Source organism: Acanthopagrus latus, chromosome 5 (genome assembly GCF_904848185.1).
Source record: "Acanthopagrus latus isolate v.2019 chromosome 5, fAcaLat1.1, whole genome shotgun sequence".
Lineage (NCBI taxonomy): Eukaryota > Metazoa > Chordata > Actinopteri > Spariformes > Sparidae > Acanthopagrus > Acanthopagrus latus.
In genome coordinates, this window is record NC_051043.1 from 25983270 (window position 1) to 26000127 (window position 16858).

General features: G+C 42.9%; 1 protein-coding gene across 6 annotated transcripts in view; it reads left to right on the forward strand.

Moving 5' to 3' along the window:
• bmpr1ba (bone morphogenetic protein receptor, type IBa) overlaps nucleotides 1-16858 on the forward strand; it is a 72660-nt gene that overhangs the window by 30692 nt on the left and 25110 nt on the right. The gene's annotated exons all lie outside the window — the stretch shown is intronic.

A 16858-nucleotide genomic window follows, 5' to 3' on the forward strand; every position in this document is an offset into this window, starting at 1 on the left:
GCTAATTAATGCCAACAGAAGCAACCCAACTGAACAGAATCAATGATAGCTTAGTACATTACTGCAAAACCACAGGTAAGTTAAAACTGGACGTTTCGTCTAAACTAAACTTAGGTCTAAACTAAACTTTAGGTTTAGTTTAGATTTTCTACTTTTTATTTTCCACACTATGCATATGTGCCTTTTAGGTTTAGACCCAAAAACCACCTTGATTAGTGTTTTTGGCCGTCACGATCACAGATGGAGATGGTCCAGCTTCTCGTGACAAATTTTGGTCACCTAAAAACTGCTTGACATCCCCCTGCCGTCCCCTCCAACCTCTTGATGTGAAAGTCTGCTACTAAGAGTTTAATGTGAACATGATGTGCCATGTTTGCTACAAATGTCAACCTTGGTGAACTGCAAACATTATATCCTGTACAACAGACATCAAAATGTGGACATTTTCATATAAAGACCATACCAATATTTACACTGTACAGGGAGAGGCAGCTACACTGTGTTGGTTATAATAAACTGACTGCACAAACCTGCTCCCAAACCTTCATACGGGCCGGAGCTTAAGGTTTACATAATTTCGTGGTCCGCCGTCAAATGCTGTGAATTAGCGTGTGGTGCCGACATTCTTGCACCGGTACCTGAAAGACGAATGTTGTTAGTACAAATCAGTGGAGATACAGCATGACTTTATCCTGAGTGCACACACAACAACACACACACACACACACACTCTCGCATGCCAGGGGTCTATCAACGCTCTGCAGGGAGTAATCACGAGATTGAGTTACATTGAATGACTTTAGCTATTGTTGATACATCCACAACTGTAACTGCATGTTCTGCTCGCCTAACCTTGACCTTGATTAATTCAAGCTGTCCGTCAGGGGAGTTTCTCTGAAGCAGCTGCCCGACGTTAAAATGACTTGTTTACACTGAATGAGTCCAAACTGCATGTTTAGAACACGTGCTTAGGGCAATTTTGAAAATTTAAAGATTTGTTCGGACAGGGTTCAGAAAGATAAACCGAAGGTGACACTTAAGCTAACCGCTGCTTTTGATTTAGCAGCACTCCACTTTTGATGTGGAACTTAAGGATGTAGGAAACAGAGATTATGTTCAAGTTTGATTTGCACTGTTCAGAGATGAAGCAGTTTAATTCAGATCCATGCGTTATAGTTCATCTTGCTTCATAAACCCCGTGTACTAGCTTAACTAGACAGTTTATCACAAATTGCACAGACTTATTTTGTATTTTGTATGTCACATCTATGATTTTATTACAGCAGTGACCGAATAGACAGATAGTCATGAAACAAGTGGATGAACATGAACACAAAAATACAAAGACGGCAACAATCGGCACCCTTTAAAAGTAAAAGCACGTTGTCAAAAACCTTCTGCGGATTTTATTTGCTGCATCACATCTTTAGTTTAACATACACTGATTTAAAACAGGAATGTGAAGGAATGACCTTGAAATCTGCTGAAGAACAGTACGGGACGACACACACAGATGCACGCATGCTTCCGTACACACACACACGCACACACACACACACATCATATTAGATTGTGTGCTGGAGACATGCGCTTCCACTAAGTGGGAAATTGAATTCGTGTGGGGTTGCTTTTACTCTCATACGTGCCAGGACAGCGGGTGACTGGGAGTGATGAGTTTTTTGGTGTTTTTATCGTTCTTTTTCTTCTAGTGCAAAACGCAGCACAGCAAACTTTAGATGAAAGGCATTTTTGCCTCCTTTTGATAAAGCGATGTCAGACTGAAACACGCGTCTTCAGCGTGCTTTCTAATATGACAATGGCCTCTTTTGAAAAAAAGCATGCTGCACTAATCAACAGCTGTGGAGCTCAGACGGAGCTCCTTGCAAGCACATGACTTGAAAAGCCGTCTTTCTGCCATTTGTTCAACAGACGTGCGATAGATGTACAGATCAGATGCTTCGCTGCGCTCATTTGTTTCTCGTTAGGATTCCTCGCGGTCATTTCACGTATCTTTCCCCCTGTTAGCATAGCGAGTAAATCCTCAGTGTGCCTTCAAACACATTATGAAGTAATATTTGGAATATTGATTATACCTGGAGCCTAAAGCCATTTCGAGCCTTTGTTACAGCCGCTGTGATTCGGTGGGGAACTGATTTTTGAAAGTATAACAAAGAGTGAACAGCCAGATTTTACTGAAGTATTAAAATCTCTCTCTCTCTGGTACAGACACACACATTTGCGCAGGCAGGTCAGACACGTCCACAGAAGAGGTGAAGACGATCAGTTTGCAGCTTCCACTCCGCGCAACAAATGCACACACACACACACACACACACACACACGCGTATAGGCATGTTTGTACGTGTCAGAGCCGTTAGCTCAGAGTGCAGAGGTCATCCTGAGGGGTCAGAGAGTCGGTCTTGTGTTTCAGCTATAGAAGAGCTCCTCTGTTACACACTGAATGGACTCTGTGAAATAGTGTCTTCAGAGGGCCGAGACAGAGAGATGGTGGAGAAACAGAAGGAGAGAGACATGAGAAAGAGTCGGTGTGGGTGAGGGGGGGTCGGGAGGTGGGCGAGACAGGAAATGAGCGTTCATGTTTGCAGATAGCGGGATGATAGAGATCTTAATGATGTGTTAGGGTAACAGAGTGTGTAATGCTGTGCATGTGTGTGCGTGTGTGTGTGTGTGTGTTTTGAGTATTTCATTCATTCGAGTGCATGTATGTGAGCAGTGCAGGAGTGTGAATACTTGCGTCCGAGCAGTCCTGCGTGTGAGTGCATGCATGAATGAATGCATGTTTTGTGTGTTCGGTATGTCTGTTTCCTTCTGAACATAAAGGGCTCCATGGTGGTCATACGAGAACCTGCAGTCAACTTAAGGATCCCCGAATAGTGGACGCTCTATATTTGGGAGCTGGACCGAGGCTACTAACCCCGACACTGACCCCACACCTGCCCTGTGTGTGTGTGTGTGTGTGTGTGTAGACATCGGAGGGGTTGGATATAGCGAGGACACGCAAATGTGGATGCGTGTGTGCATTCTTTGTGTATCTGTTTCTACCTTTCTGTCCTGTTGTATATGCATCCTGCCTCGGTATGGTTGTGTGTGTGTGTGTGTGTGTGTAACTGATCCCACCACAAACTGAAAACGTGAACTTCTCCACGTCCAAATGTAATGACTTTCTAAAAGTAACTCATTGGTGTATTTTTGGCGGCGGTGATGAGAGCTTGACCGATAATGGATTTTTGGGGGCTGATGCCAAAACCCATATTAGAGAGTAAAACATTCTGATCACAATGAATGGGCCCTCAAATGTGCTTATCAAATACTCAAACTTACAGTTACACAACACATGTTGCTATCTTAAATGACTCACAGGCAGGTAATGAAACAGTAAACTTCACTGGGAAAGAAAAAAAAGTTCCTCGGTATCTTTTTATACATTATAATCTAGAAAGAAAAGAAGGAAGTCTTCGTATTGGTGCATAACAGACTTAACAGGCTTACCATGCATAATACTTGCTTAGTGTGTAAATTCTTTTTAGTTGGTAAATACCAAAGTAATTTATTTATTTTTCTTTTGAGGGAAGGAAGTCCCTAACACGGTAACTGATGAAAGTTTGGATCACCAGTAACAATTATTAATTTTCCACATAATTTTTCTCTGCTGTATTCAAACCATGGACATTCTGTATCCATATTTCTTCTTTAAGTGACTTTCTCTGCAAAGACACCATTTTTATATGAGTGCTTATAGCCCTCGGCAGGTATCGATGCTGGTCGCTTCAGACTACAGTTAGCTGTGAACATCAAGTGATAGTATGTATCTGTGGGAACAGAATTATACCTGAGGGGAACTCAAGGTGAGCACGTTTCTTCTCTCCTTACTTAACTCACACCCTCGCTGAACGAAGGGTCAGCAATGTAGAATGCATACGCACTTCTTCCCGTGCGTACACTAAGAAGTAGTTGTTGCTGTAGCAATTCATTTCTGAATTGCTCAAAACAGCTCACATATAGCAGCTTCAGACCTTGAAAAGTCCATTATGTGAACTATGAAAAGTTGTCGTTAATTAGTGTCATCTGAGGAAACATACGCCTCCAGTTCCACTTGAAGGAGAATCATTTCAGTGACACGAGAGTTGAGAGTGTGTTTCTTTCTCTGTAGCTGTTGTGTGTATATGCATCTGCAGTCACTGTTAGCAAATGCGTGACCGGCCTCTCAGTTCTTCAGCTCTTGCTCCGTATTGAGGTCTCAGGGGTCACCGGGATCGAGAGGCGGGATGAATGACCGCCTGTTATCAGGTGGCAAACAAAAGAGTGTGTGTGTGTGTTTAAGAGAGACAGAAACAGGAAACAAAGATCGACTGAATGACAGAAGGAAAGAGACGGCGTCGTATCGTGAAAGATGGAAACTTCAACACAAACACACGGCAGAGAAGGTTCAGGACGGCGAACAGAAAACAACACGCTGCGTCACGTGACGACCTCACCCTCAAAGTTCTGTCTATGCACGACACCAGCGAGCTTCCAAATCAATTTTCTCTCCCAAAAAATGTGATTTACAATGAGCAGTGTGTATAATAATGCAAACACCTCAGCTGCCATACATTCCCTCTCAACACTAATAAGTGAAGTGAAATCCAGTGACTGAAACATTGAGACTGACAAGCTTGACCAACTTCTCAAATCCAACCCTCATCTAAACTCCACCTTTAATCATTTTTCTTTTTTTTTTTTTCCTTAGATTTGTGCCGCTCTTGTGCAGCTGTTACACTTTTACTCATGTCGCAGACTCACAACTCACAAAATCATAACACAACTAAAGTGTGGAGAAATCCTTCGGGGGAAACGAGGATCTCTCAGCCACATCCTGTTCAAACTTCAGATTTTTAAAACCATTAGTGCTCTTTATTCCCCCGTCTTTATTCATTCTCTCTCTTTTTTATCTCCTCCCTCATATTCATCCCTCTCTTCTCCTCGCCCCCCTCCTCTCCTCTCCTCTCCTTTTCTTTCTCTCCCGTCGTCTGTTTTTTCTCCCTCATTTCATGACTCCCCCCTTTCTTTTCCCCTGTGCTAATTGCCACCTCGTTGTAGCATCCCGGGAGCCGGGAGCTCATTAATTGCTGAAGAGGAGACAGGTGGCGCCACGATGTTGTGATGCTTCTTGTTAGTTGTTTCAGTTTATTGTGTTCGTGTTGTGCTTGCGTGTGCATGAGTTTCCCCTTAATATGCTTGTGATTGTTGGTGTGTGTGTGTGTGTGTGCTGCCATTCCTATATGCATGTGACTGTGTGTCCATGTGTCCCTGCTTAAATGTGTGTGTGTGTGTGTGTGTGTGTGTGTGTGTGTGTGTGTGTGTGTGTGTGTGTGTGTGTGTGTGGTGCCCCTGCTTGTTAGCGGCGCGGAGCCCCTTCTCACTGTAATCTCTTTGTTTATGCAGTGCGAAAAGGGCCTGGCGGGGGCATGAACTCCCCACGCTCTTATCCCACTGCGCCACTCACCCCTAGTAGACCCTCACTGCCCCCCCGCCACCCTTCCGACACCCCGCTTCGCATCCCATCACCTCCCCCATCTGACTCAACTCCTGCCCAAATCTGTCCTCCCTTCCTGTGTCCCGCCGTCCCTCCTTCCTGTCCAGCTCGGTTAACGTCAGAAACTTAAGCTGTACGTTCTGCGAGAGGTCACCAAAGATCCACCTTTACTGTGGGGGACTCCATTTTTCTGTGCTACGAGCGTGTAGCAGGTTACTAGAAAACGTCTAAGTAATGTGTTGCTTTACTTTTTGTCACTCAGCTGACCCCTGTCAAAGAAACCTTTTTAAACTGACTCCAAACGCTGCGCATTTATTTATTTAACCTTCATTTAATGGTCCGGTGTCAATCCATCAGTTACCCCTCGCCCCAACCTGCCCTGTGAAGCCTAATCACAGTGTGAAGGGCCCTTTTTTTTTTTAAGTCAGCACTTGAGTTTGCTCGTGGCTTTTGTAGAAACATGGCAGTGCAACATGACTGATATGTAGATTCAGATGTAAAAGTGTAATGTCACAAAAACACATCCACTCGTTTAGGATTATATGCTATTGAAAACATCATCATGAATGTTATCTTCCATCTCTGCCAAGAAATCCTTTTAAATCCCCCTAAATTATACACACCGGACCTTTAAAAACTTTATATAAACAACTTCAATTCGTTTGCCAAGTCTAACGGATAAAAGTGATATTGTTTCGTAAAGATTTTGAGCCTACAGCTCTGGGTGCTTGGTAATGTTAATTTTGCTAAGCTAAAGATTGTAAGTTTTTTTTTTTTATCTGCAAGCTATATCTTGGTAGCAAGGCCAACATACAAGTACGTTATAGGCCTGTTGCTCTGTTGCCATCAAGCAGCTTCTTTCCTCAGGCCGGCACGGCCAAAATGGAAACTAAGTGGTTGACCACTTTTGGCTACAGGCCTCGTTTTGGGCAGCCGTGTTATATAGAAATAACCCACTTCTCTGTGATGGTCTCATTTAGTTATGTAGGTCGTATCGGGGCATCATTATTAAATTGAGACCGTTTCATTGGCAGTTAGAAGTTCCTTGTAGTACACTTTAACCAGGAAGACGTCTGAGATACAAACGATCTTTTGTATTTAGCGGCTACAGAAATAGAACGTGACACATTGCGGTTAGCTAGCAGGCAGCTCTACGAATTTGGGTTCATTTACTGACCATCCAGCAGTGACTTTCTTAACCATGATGACTTGTGGATGGTAACAGTAATGTAATCACATCAGAATACTGTATCACACCCACCGCTGACGGCTGGTTACCAATATCCATTCATTATTTTTCCAATCACCAAAGTGTTTGGAAGTGGTCCCGGGCTCTGCTTTAGGCTACGAGATCAGTAGCAGCAGAAATGATATTTAAATGAACTGAATTTGAATCGGTCACGCTCATTTCGAAATCTGATGAATTGATTAAACCTAATAAAACAAAAACCCACAAGGAGTCATCTGGAGGTTTACGACTGAATTTAGTTTTTTTTCATCATAATAACATCAATAACTGACTTCAGATAGATTTGCTCCTCGCCGTCTCCTTCCTCTCTATTGCCTTCCCTTCCTTTCTTCTCCCCTCCTTTCCTCCGGAGTGCCCGTTTTAATCAAATCACATACTTTCTTCTCTCCCTCCGTTCGGGCCCTCACCTCTCCAACCTCTCCCACATAGCTCCCCTTTGAAGTGTTCAGTTAAACACTGCCTTCAGTCCCTGGCAGCAAGTGTCTGATTGTTTGGTAAAGTCTATGAGAAAGAACAATCACAAAGCACCAAGTGTTTTGCCCCGCAGATGGTATTATCGCCTGGTCAAACGGTGGCCCTTTTGGCAGGTCCGGAGGAGTTGGTGTCACGGGCGATGAAGTGTGAATAAGTTAGTGTGTCCGTGCGTGTTTTGTTTGTCGGGGTCGGCAAACGTGTCTTTGTGTCGGTGTGTTCATGCAGGTGTGAGGGGTTACCGGCGGTTTGTAGGTCAGCGTCCTGCCCCGAGTGTCAGCTTGCTCTGTTTGGCCCTTACGGGGGCCCTTCCCTTCTCTTCTCTTCTCTTCTCTTCTCTTCTCTTCTCTTCTCTTCTCTTCTCTTCTCTTCTCTTCTCACCTGTCATCTTCTCGTCCATCCACAGCTAATTTAATGATTCGATTCATTAAGTTTGTGCGTCTGATGATCTGCAGATGTTTTCAGATGATTTGCTGCTGCTTTCACATGACATGATTTTTTTTTCTGCCTCTTCTTCTTTTGTTTTTCTTTTTTCATTCATGACTCGGGTGTTTTGTTTTCCAAAAGCCGTAAAAATCTTCCAAGTGATGGTGTTACTTAATCTCCAGAACGCACAACTCTCGTAAATTAGAAATGAATTAACTGAGAGAGGCATTGTGGGAGTGTGTGTGAGACAGAAAGGAGGGAGAAAGCCACAGTGAATAAGGTTTTTATTGGGCTACGCTATTCTTGGCTGCAGGAACAGTTGTCATTGGCCATGTGAACATGTGTAGCTCTTTTATTAGCGTAAGCTCCAGCCTGAGGTGGTCTTCCCCACCTATTCAGGGCAAAACAAGGGTTGAATGGATAATTAGAATTAGCCGACCTTCATGCTTGTTCACCGGTGTCACATGACCTCACATGAAGTGTTGAGAGAGATGTGACACAAGTGAAAAAGATCCCAACAACTTCAGTTATTTGCCGTCACAAATATCCATCATGCTGTTGGTTGACCAATTTTGAAAGGCTGTTGCACCAAACTGTCCCAGTGTCAGCTCAACAAAAACACCACTCTTTCGCAATTATTTCGCCTCATGACAGGCATGTGCCTCCTCCGCAGCCAATTGAACTCCTGCTGAACTTTTTGATGCCGTTCCTGAGCTTCCTCATTTACCGCTCCAATCCATAAAGACTTTGATCCACATTTCAAGTCCATCGATTCTTTTTTGAAAAGTGACAATAGGAAATGGTGCTACATGCTTGTGCTGGCTGCACAGGATTATTTACACTTCCAATGTCACCATGTTAAAACCCTTAAAGACAGTAAGGACACAGCTTTTTCTCTGCCTGTATCAGTTAAGATGTTTCAGAAAAATGCTCCTACATCTTTTTATCACCTATGCACTTATATATGGCTGTTTTTTTACTTTTCCAGACCATAAACAACCCTCTAAATAATGTAGCTTTCTCATAGTATTATTTTTCTTAACTCAAGATTTGATGTTGGCTTTCACTTTGTAGGCTGTTCTCCTCCATCACGCATTTAATAAAAGTGAAACAAGTATAAAGCTGGCATAGGAAGTAGGCGTACTTTGAAATCACAGTTAATTCAATAATTAAACTCATTAATAGCATGTAAAGAAGTAAGAATTTTGATGTTTAGTCCCAAGGCATCTCGTTAAAGACGCGTTGTTGTGTTGCAGAGATATCAACCAACGTTACCATGCTAGCCTGAAAGCCTCCTTCTCCCAGCGGTCCAAAGCTCCTTCGCTAACAATACAAACCCCAACACTCCCACCGTAGCCCAGCTAGGTGCACAGCTAACTGAGCTAACAGGCTAACAGCCATGTTAAGGATGTATGTATTCAAGCAGGTTGACAAGACTTACTCAAAGGTCTTATGTATTAGAAAATTAATTAGAACATTTCCTGTCTGTATTGATTATAAAACAGGTCTATGGGCAAGTATCAAGCTGCTGAGTTCACTGAGAAATGAATTCAGAAACTGTTCCTTTCAACAAGCCATCGAGACTTCAGTAAAGTTGTGAAGTTACAAGTATAAAGTCGCTGTCCACATTAAGAACTAAAAACACACACCGTGTTGGAACACGTTGTGTTGTTGCTGCTCAGGCTTGTAAGAGCTGACCAATCAGGGCAGACCGGGCTTTTTCGTAAAGGGGCCTTAAAGGAACAGGCACTAAAACGAAGCATTCAGACGGAGGATAAATAGAAGTGCTGCAGCAACAGAGAGTAAAAACAATGAACATTTTCTGGCAGACACTTAAACTAAAACTTTGAACCTTCAGACGATATTTGAGAGCTTGATAAAACACAGAGAACACACTGTTCATGAATCACGTGAAGAATCCAAACTGCAACATTAAACCAGATAAACACCGTTCCCGAAAGTTACAGCAGACTCCAGTCAGAGCTGCCTCAGATATTTTGTGTGACAGATGGAAACACAGGCGGGAGGGGGCAATCATTGTGGGGGGACAAAAATATTGGTGGGTGGCTGCAGATCGTGATCCTTCAGCTAGTTGGTAAGCTGTGGCACATTTATTATGAATCAGAAAAAAGTAGGCAGCAAAGATCCCACAGAGCAGGTGGGACGTCGCCGCTCTTCTCTTTCAGCTCCCACTCAGGAAGTCGCAGCCACACGACTCCTCTGTCTTCTGACTATTCTGTTACCTTTCCAGGACATTTTTAACATTCCACCCTCTTGGCCGGTCACTTACTCCTTTCACAGCTCCAAACCCGGGATTTCACAAGGGGACCAAATTAATTTAGGTCTTTTTTTTTAAGAGTTTGCGTGCGTGTAGACATTTTCTGTTTTTAAAAAACAACAACAACAAAATGTCCCATGATTCAGCTACAAACCTCTCAAAGTGACTGTGTTTGTTGTGATATAACACTACCTCGTAATTTACCCATGACACTTTAAGCACTCAAAGTAAATTTAGCCTTTAATTTGAGGTTTTATATTACCCTCTATGTGCCTTAGAGCACAGTAACAGGATCCCAGTCCCACTGATACCCTCTACAAAACATTGTATTTGCCAGATGCCTTGAGGGGGAATTTCAGCCATTCATGTCGGATACACGGGAAAAAGCAATTGAGAATTATTGAAGTATTTATGATATTGTGATTGCAGGGGTTGGATTTCTGTCATTCTCGGTTTTTGTTGTGCCTCGCCCCGACCGCACCTCTGCCCATCATCCCTGTCGGTGATTTTATGGCGGTTGTAAAACGATCCAGTGAGCGGTTTCACAATGACAATATAACAAGCCGTAAAAAGCCAGTCCCAGTCTGTCATTAGGGCTTCATTACGTTTAAATGGCTTGACACCTACCTCTCTGCGAGTGTGAGTGTTAGTGTGTGCAAATGTGATGTGTGATGTTTCATTGTCTCAAGTTTTCTCTTTAACGCATCCCAGAGAGAGAAGTTTATGTTTAGGTTGTTAGATCTGAAGAGGTCTTTGAAAGCCATCTACCAAGCTGTGCGTGACAGAGAGTGCAATGAGTTCTATTAATTATTTTAACAGAAACACATTTTTATATGCGATGGATACAATTTTAGAAATTGAAATAACACAAGCATGGCTGTCTGGCTGATCCAGGGTGTTGCATCAACCACAAATATTCGATTCAGGGGTGCTGAGGGAGCTGCAGCACCTCCTGAAACGAGGCCTCATAAAAACCATCAATGGAGAAGAAAAGTGTGATTGTATTGTACGTCGAATATGCACTTCCCAAACAGACACGATGGGTTTGCACAAAGAGCTAAAGAACTTAATGTATAACATGCTGAATTCACAAGAAGATCTAAATGATTGGGGATTTGTCAGACTTATTTTCAGAAAGTTTCTTTTGACTCAACAACTTGAAAAATGTAGCTATCTTTTAAGGATTCTGGGAAACTTCTCTCCCTCAGCATCTCCTTGCTGGTGTTCCTGTTTGGTGTTCCCGTCATTTCAAGTTGATGCGAAAAACATGAACGTCTCGCGCCATTTTCATTCACGTCATCATGTAGACTGACCCCTCAGCAACCCCAGCTGTGACTGACTTCCCGCTTTCCTGCAATTTGTTATGGTTTTATAACCAACAAGGGTCATTTCATCATGCAGGCATTGTTCATGACTGCACCTCAACTTCTTCAGTTCTGACGGCGGCGCAGCAGAACCAGTCCAGGTTCAGTCCAGGCTGTCAAACGATGAGAAGAGGAGATGTTGCTGATGTAATTGTTTTATCCATTTCAGCCTCATAACTGCTTGTTTCCTCGCTGTATGACTCGTCGTCTCTCACCTGTCGACTTTCATCCTGACCTGCCTGCAGTGGCGAGGAGGGATTTTCTCTGAGAGGTGAAAGGTCAATCAAGAACAAATCAGCGCTGAGGTCAGAGGTGACCCCCGAGAGGTTTCTTCCCTGTCGCCACCGCTTCATCATCATGCCTCTTTTCACACTTGTTTTCTTCGTTTCTCTCATCAGTTTCCCGGGTTTGTTTTCTTGGGACGAGTGGCGGCGGGTGCGTCTGTGACAGCTGTGGCTGAGAGTGTCAGTGGGCCTCGGTCACACGACTCAGGAGCTGACGTTGTTGTTGGCGGCTTCGATTTAGCTGTGTTGATATGCAGGCTTTTTATTCCATCCTACATCATCACGCGCTTCTTCTTCTCCACTCCACCCTGTAGCCACACATTCCACCGTTTTTTTTTTCACGCACTCCCTGCTCTTCCTCCGTCAGTAAATCTTTTACACCTACTCCTTCAAGCTCCCCTTCAGACAGCTTTCCGCCATTTGCATTTTTTGCAGCAGCAGCAGCACGAAACTGATATTTTTAGTCTATTTAATCATCTGTGGTCCAAAACGAAACAATACCTCCTTACTTCTCCCCTATATGTATCCCTGAGGAAGAGGACAAATGGACTTCAATGGGAAGAGGAACTAAACTCTCACACATTTACAACCCCACGCTGCCATACATGAGCTCCCTCCTCTCTTTGTGTCTCTCTCTCTCTCTCTCTCCGCAGACCAGTCAGGCAGAAAGGATTGCTATGTAAATGCACCAGTGAATAGGAGTGAATGGACAGGCTTAAAGCAGATTATGTTAAACTGCTTGTTAGTTTAAAGACACGCTGAAGTGAATGGATGGGGATTAGCAGATGTGCCGCTGTGCCACAGAGGTGTTTCTCTAAAATGTACTTAATCCCCCCTGTCTGTTAGCCGCTTCACACATCAAATAAAGGGATGAATGCTTCTAAAAGTGAACCGGGGAAAAGGTAAGGTGGTCTTTAAATCCCCTGGCACAGATGGAAATCCCAGAGCGGAGATGATAACATTTGAATAAATAAGACACAATTAGTCCACTTATATGTGTTTTAAGACGGTTGAGTCCAGTTAATCTCAAAGAAAGAACAATTGTTTGGAATTGTTTGTTTTATTTGTTACATGTTTTGAGGAACGGTTTTATTTGAAAGTCCACAGTTTGACATTTTATACCACTGTTACGTCACTGTGCTGTGAAAACTACAGATTCTGAAAGCTCTTCCTAAAAACAGTACTCTGCTGCTTTACTTTCTTATTCCTTGTCAATACCTGGTGCCTACATTACCCATAATGCAATCCAATCCCTGACATTTGTGTATATTTGGGTGTGTTACACTAGTATCGGCTGATATAGGTATGTAAAGGTTATGGAGGAGCTTTCTAACTCTGCATGCATGGATTTGTTTGAATTTTCAAATTTGTCTTTTGGCCCAACCAGCTGTGTGCCTCAAGTGATGTCACTCAAGGTAACTTATAAAACCTTGCACACACTAAATACATGACTGACCAATTGCGTTTGAATACCGATATATAAATAGATCAGCTCAAATTCATACCTGACCAAATAAGTATAATGAGTATAATAGCAATCATGTGGTATTCAAGTGATTTTGTTTGTTTTACAAATAAGCAAAATGTGTCCAGGGGGCCCCAGAAAAGTACAGTGTCCATTTAATTTGTCACTTTTTGCACAACAACAAAGACAAAAAAGTCCTGATAGAACTCGAACAGTACTCGTCAACCTGTAAACAAACTCTCATATGTAAAAACCTCTTTTCAGCTTAATGGAAATGCGTTTTTCAGATGATGCAGACTTAAAACCTTTTCTCAAAATAAAAACGTACACTCAGTCCTTTAGTCTATTTGAAAAATTCAAAGGAGCCACATTTGAAGATGCATGTTCCTCACTGGCTAAACACAAGTGGCTGGATGTATCATCTGAATCCTAATTTTTCAGAAAAAATCATGAAGTAAATGTGTTTTTCACATTTCTGCTTCCCCCCCTCGGCGACATTCAGCCTTCTGCAAGCAAACACGGCTTCCTTTAAAACATTCCTGTCAAAAGCTGCTGACATGTGAGGTTGTTGTGTTTGTGACAGCCAGTCAAGACTGATGAGAGAGTGCATGTTCAACAGGCAGCATATTGACCACCAGCACTGGCTGAGACACATCATCTGAATTTGTAACAGGAGCTTGGATGTACTATTAGCATATGAAAGACAGGAGCCGTCACAAACTGGATTACAGCCTCGCGGATGTTTGCCTCCGCTCACCAGCCACTTTACATTCACGACTGTCCAGACACGTGTAATATATGCAGCGACGACTGCGATGGAAGTTTATAAAAGGTGTTACGTGTATCATATGTCAATCAATATGTCTTCACTTTTTTACAGAGATGCACAGAGGACGAGATGTACAGACGAGTTCTGGTGTCAAATAGTGTTTTTGCGAGCATCGTGGTGTCAGAGTGAAGTTGATCTCTGACTTCTTTCGTTTAAAATGTCGTCATTTCACCCCATTTGTTTGAAATGTTGTCATAATTACAGTATGAATTCTTGAGTTACAGCCAGCACAGTCCTTGTTTACATCATAGTGACTTTTGACTCTCAAATTCTAATCAGTTCGTCCTTGAGTCCGAGCATTTTTGATATCCTGAGCCCGGCCGCCCGTCGCTCTCTCCTCCTCTTCCTATACCTTCTCAGAAAGGTCACCGTCCTCCATTTATCACCTCAATTCCTCAGAGATCTTTCCTTCAAACCGCCTCGGACACCCATCCGTCTTCTCTGAGCTTTTCCTTTTGTTTCTCCTGTCAGCGGCACTTTTTCTTTACTCTTCTCTCTCTTTCAGTTTTACTGCTCATCCTTCGCTTGCGACAGCCTCACCCATTTATCATCGGCCCAGCATGAGGGCGACACAATGGAAGAATAGTGTGTGTGAGTGTCTGCAATACCTTTAAAGTAACTGTTTCGATCTCAATATGGTATCCTCTCTTTCAGCAAATCACTACAGACATGTATTATTCTCACACACACACACACACACACAGAGCTAGTGGGGACTGGGGGCAAATGCTGTCACAGTTTTTAAAAGGCTTCCCGTGGTTAGACATGCTTGAAATGACATTCTGGTTCACTGGAGGAAGGGAGGAGGGAAAAGGAGCGGAGACAAGAAATACAGAAGTGGAGGGAGGGGTTTTTTTTTTTTTTTTTTCAGAACAAGGGCAGGAATGATAAGGGAGACAGCTGCGTGATCCTGCAGACTCACAACTTTTCTGTCATTTCTTGTTTTATATTTTTTCCATCATTCATCGAGTCTCTTAAATTAGAATTTTACTGTAAAGGCTATTTTTCAAACAACATACGCAGGTGGCAGCATGCAAGTTGAAACTGGAAAATATTACAGCCACGGCATGAAGAGGAGAGAGCGTGTAGGTTATGAATTACAACTTATTTCACAGTAAAACAACATCTGGCTATGTATGCAACATGTGTAGCATCACAAAAATACCCTTGAAAGGTTTAACACTGCTTGATATATACAGTTTACTACACCTAGTAATCACTTTAGTGATAATGTGCTATCACTACCAATATCACAAGCACTTTAGCTAAAAAAAACTACCATGTACGTTAATGTTTGTGTGGGAAAAGGCCGTCAGAGAAGAGGGGACGAGGGGCAGACAGAAGAGGAGCGGGGCAGGACTGTTTATTTATGAGGTGATTCCTCCTCTCATGGCGGAGCGAGGGGAGCCAGGCCGCCCTATTGTTTGTCACTAATGAACAACATGAACGAGTGTGAGAAAGAAAAGAAGTGCACAGAACAGAGGCGGCTACAAACGAGACGGATTAACGTGCAAACAAAAACTGTTTGCTCCGTCTGTTTAACCTCAGAACTTCAGAAATCAGCATTCTGTGTTGTAGGGTGAAAATAGCTGCTCATTTGGTGCCGCTTCAAGTCTGCACTGCTTTTGTGCTGTAAAGCAGACTGTTCTCAGTGCACGCACACACACATGCACACACGCACAGGCAGAGTTTTGTCTACAGTAAATGCCTCACAGGCAACAGGATAGCTCTGAAAAGGAAATGGTCTATTAGGGTGTCTAAACCCATTTATTTATTAGAATAAAAGCTCCAGGCGAGGATGATGTAATCTCTCCCAGCTCCTTTTAAGTGTCTTTACCTTTTACCTGATTTGTTGATAGCACACCACTGAGTGTATGTGTGTGTGTGTGTGTGTCAGGTTTTTCTGGAGTCAATTAATCTTTTAAAAATGAGTAAATGCCATAATCACCCGACTTAAATCCAATCTCGTTGCAGTTAATAACAGGGTAATAAAACATGGTTTTGACTGTTAAACCCGGTGCAGACATGGAGGACACGTTGAGTCCACTGTAATGAACAGCTGACAACTTGAAGGAGGCCTTGCTTGTAATTACTTCTAACACTGGGGTTGCTGGTGAGAGCATGCACAAGATCTTCACACTGGTGGCTTTGAGCAGAGAGATCTACCTGTCAGATATCAACAGTTAGGATGTGCATACGCTGCTATCATAATGAAACAAGAGATGACTGATGTTTGTTTTCCACAGTGGTTTGTCTAACTGCTGCTCAGCTGTCAGTCACTCACATTCACGATGTCTGTTTTTCCAGTTCCATTAGAATTAGGATGCTGTGTAAAATATCACTTCACATAATGCAACCATGATGGCAGTAAGTAGAGCGCCTACCTCAGCCGAGGCCCAGCAGTCCCATTAAATCAATCAATCCTGATTCAATATCAAACTGTAAAACTCTGTATCATCTTTAAACCACCAGCCATAACTGCTTCATTATGATTAAAGTTCAACATGACTGTAGGATCTGCATTAAATTGTCCAATTTAATGGTTAATGGGCCATTCAGGGCCGAGACCCGTCCGCCATTCAAGTTTTGTGACAATCCATTCAATCCTTTTTTAGCAATCAAGCCTACAAACCAACAATAAACAGACACGGGTGAAAACACGAACTCCTTGGTGGAGGAAGTTCTTGGCAAACAAACTGTGTTCCAAGCCCATGTAGTAATATCACCACCTCGTGTTTGACCCCATCCTTGCTTCATACCCAATCATGATCTGATCACCTGTAACCTGTCTACCTGTGGAAGCTTCCGGACAGGTGTCGTCCTGCTGCCGGCATCAAAGTCACAATAAACGTGTTCACAAAAAACAAAACATCATGTTTTTTCAAAGTGTCACATTCTATTATTTATTTGTTTTACACGCCTTTATTGAAATCGAGGTCGCGGCGTTCAGTCAAGC